At 40.3% G+C, this 3,561-nt stretch overlaps 1 pseudogene; it reads left to right on the top strand.

The window, feature by feature from the left end:
- The first annotated feature begins 246 nt into the window (after positions 1 to 246).
- LOC139743854 (transforming protein RhoA-like) lies at positions 247 to 1,766 on the top strand (annotated as a pseudogene).
- Positions 1,767 to 3,561: the final 1,795 nt, after the last annotated feature.

Here is a 3,561-nt window from a genome sequence, read left to right as displayed (position 1 = left end):
GTACTATCATGAGTACATGTGCTAGTGAGCTTTGTCAAGGCACAATGTACAGTAATAGCATGCTGGAAAAATAAAGAATTGTATAGGGTTCTGGTCTAGCAGTCTGAAATTACAAGTGTAGATACATAAGAAATTAGTTTCTCTAATAGTTTCTGTACACATGGGAGTTATAACATTAAACTGTGTAATTGGCTCATACACTGTAGCATTTATTGTATCGCTGTCTCCTTTTTCTCTTCCAGGTTGAATGGCACTGTGGGATACCGCAGGACAAGAAGACTACGACAGATTGAGGCCACTCTCTTACCCTGACACTGATGTCATTCTCATGTGCTTTGCTATCGACAACCCAGACAGTTTGGAAAACATCCCAGAAAAGTGGACACCCGAGGTGAGTTTTGTAGGGACGGACTATTGACTGCCTGCAGTCAGGGAGGTGAGGTCTCCTACTACAGTATAGTTGCAGTGGCGGATCCAGAGGGGGCGCAACCGGCGCACGCCCCCCCCCTTTATTTTTCGTTAAAAACAAAAGAAATAAAAAGAAAAAAAAAATGAAATGAAACCCGGAAGTGGCACAAGAAATATTAGTCACGGCCCCCCCCCCCTTTCCAGAATTCCTGGATCCGCCCCTGAGTTGTGCTAGCTGTGAGATGGTTGCTTTAGCAGCTGCTATTGGACCCATTTACTTCATTGTAACATGCCAAGCTACTGTATGCGTCATATATTTCACGGATTTTTATTTGAGGAATTCCCGAGTCGGGTACTATTCACAACTTCAGAAACTCAAGAAAATATTAATTCTTATCCCGACATAGTGTGACGTGCACAAATACATTTCCGTGTTGATTATTGTAATCCGAGACTACAAATTTAACCACTCATGAAATCATCGGAAAGTCCCGATTCATGATAAATGAGACTCGCCATTAAAATACATGTGGTATATATACAGTATTTCATTGGTATTGGTCAATTTGCAAAATGTAACCGTAATGTACAGTGAGACAACCCACAAAAGGCATGGATTAGTGCCACAGTCCCCTCATGAATGCCAACATGATACAGAAAGGACTTGAGACAGCAGATCCCGTGACATTAGGACAATCTGTTCATGAATGAAGAAAGCAGGCTAGTAGATGTACCAATGGGTGGATAACATGGATAGGTTAACAGTGAATGGCTAGACATTGAATGTATTGTTTTCCCTTGTTTGTCATGTTTCCAGGTTAAGCACTTTTGCCCCAATGTGCCGGTGATCTTGTGGGCAACAAGAAGGACTTGCGCAACGATGAGGCCACGAGGATCGAACTCCAGCGCACCAAGCAGAGCCCAGTCACACACGATGAGGGTCAACAGATGTCCGACAAGATTGGTGCCTTCAAGTACATGGAGTGCTCCGCCAAGGTCAATGATGGGGTGCGCGAAGTCTTCGAAATGGCCACGAGGGCAGCGTTGCAAAGCAGGAAGAAACCGGAGCCAGATTCAGGAAGTGCTCATTTTTGTAGTGAAGCATGAAGACCCTCTCTCAATTCATGAAGGACATCTCTCTTTCTCAGAGGGAAAGACAGAGAGAGGAAAAAAGAACAATTGAACTTCATGTAAGAAAAACAAAGGACTCTCTTTCAAAGAGCGATTCAATCATTTTTATTCCCCAACAATTTCCTTGTTCACACCCGAGTGAATTAAAGAATGGCATATGAGTGGAAATCAGCAGAGGATGCTGCTGGATGAGAAAAGACATTTTAGGGAGAGAAAACGGTAGATGATGAGAAGGATGAGATGTTTCCCTTCTATCATACTGTGATGGCCTCTGGGTACTGAAAATGTTGCTGCCACCATCCTGCCGCAAAGTCAGCCCAGTGACAAAAAAGGAATGTCCAAGTCATGCCAGCAAGGCACCCAGCAACCAGTCCATAGGATGCCGTTCAAACTTGGTGTGGCATCCGAAGAGTTAAGCACTTCATTGATATGTCTTCTTCACCGTTATTTTACCTTTTGTTGTTAATACATGGATGTCCGTGATTTGGCCGTGATGAAGAAACCAAGTTGATAAACACCAAGCTTGCTTGTGCCAAAGCTAGGAATGACAATGAAATGTAAGGGGAGAATGTTTTCCAGGTGTAAGCAATATTCACTAATATTCCATAAACTTATAAAATCTATCATGCCTAGAATTGTCTCTTGTATGTCAGGACTGTACATTTCTGAATGTGTTGATTTTGTTTGCTGACTTGCTGTTTATGTGACATTGATGTGCCTTTGCATACAGGACAAGCAGAAAGTGCTTGCTGTGCCTTTCATGATTCCAAGCAAAATTCTTTATAAAGCATATTGGATTGTAGCATGCATTGGAATAGATTATGCAACACTAATGAGGTTCAGGGAAGTAATACCCATATAAGAGCTTTCTATTTACTATGCCGTTTGTTACAGTGAGAGTGACACATTTAATAGTGGCGATCTGATTAGATTCCAGTGATCTGTGCATGTCTCTCTGTGTGTGATTTCATTCACATGTTTCATAAGGGCTTTCCAGGGATTGCATGTTATCTATTTATGAAGAAGTTGTACTATTGTATGATTACTGACTGTTACACATGACACATGGAACCCTTGTTGGTGGCTGTTTTGTCTTTCGCAAAGGAGACTATATGTTAAAATGCCAAACATAACAAATTTCGCCAGCTGTTGTATAAATGTGAACTCGGCCAACACACTACAAAGCAAATGGAACTGTGAGTGAAAGGTTGTTCTGTTTTATCCATTTCTTTTTGTTTTATTGGCATAACCATGTGTCATTTCTAATGCACTGAGTTAAAAGTATATCAGGGTAGTCTTTCAAAAATTATTCACCATTTATTTTTTTTTTGTGTGTGTAAGCCATTCTGCTACTCATAAACGCAGATTATGAATCTTGTAACTTACACGTTTTCATACAAGTTATTTGCACCCACAGTTATACAAGTAATGTGAAACTGTATCAGCACTACTGCACATGCATTGTTATATAGGACAACAATATGCAGAAATGCTGTTGGTTTGGTTTTGTCTGTCAAAATAGTGAATTGGTTTAAGCATCGATAGACCATGGACAGAACTGTTAAAATACTCAGCATTTGTGAAGAATAGGCTTTATCCGATTGATTTACAATGATTTTATTCTTTTCTATTTTTGTTCTTGTGCCTGTTATGTGGTTTTGAGCCTGATGTGTGAAGTGCAATCAATGGTCCCCTGTTTTTAGACATCTGCTGTGGAGCTCATTCGTATTAACCCGTTGAGGACGAGTCCCGAGTATACTCGGGCAGGTGTCTATGGGAAATGGATGTTGTAGCAAAATCAAACCATCCTCAACGGGTTAAGGTTGTTCATATTTGATTTTGAGTAGAAGTGAACGCTTGTTCCTGTGTTAAAGACTGAAGTGATATAAAACCCAAAACACATGCATGTGACATGAAACATTGGAATCAATGCAGTGTGTAAAATTTTTCATTGACGTAAACATAAATTTCATTTCCACATAAATTTAGGTAAATGCAAAGATGGAATAGTAATTGAAAATA

Source organism: Diadema antillarum, unplaced genomic scaffold, assembly GCF_040938485.1.
Source record: "Diadema antillarum isolate AM-2024a unplaced genomic scaffold, OU_Dant_1.0 seq00001116_RagTag, whole genome shotgun sequence".
In the NCBI taxonomy this organism is placed as follows: Eukaryota; Metazoa; Echinodermata; class Echinoidea; order Diadematoida; family Diadematidae; genus Diadema; species Diadema antillarum.
This window is presented reverse-complemented; position numbering and strand designations above follow the sequence as displayed.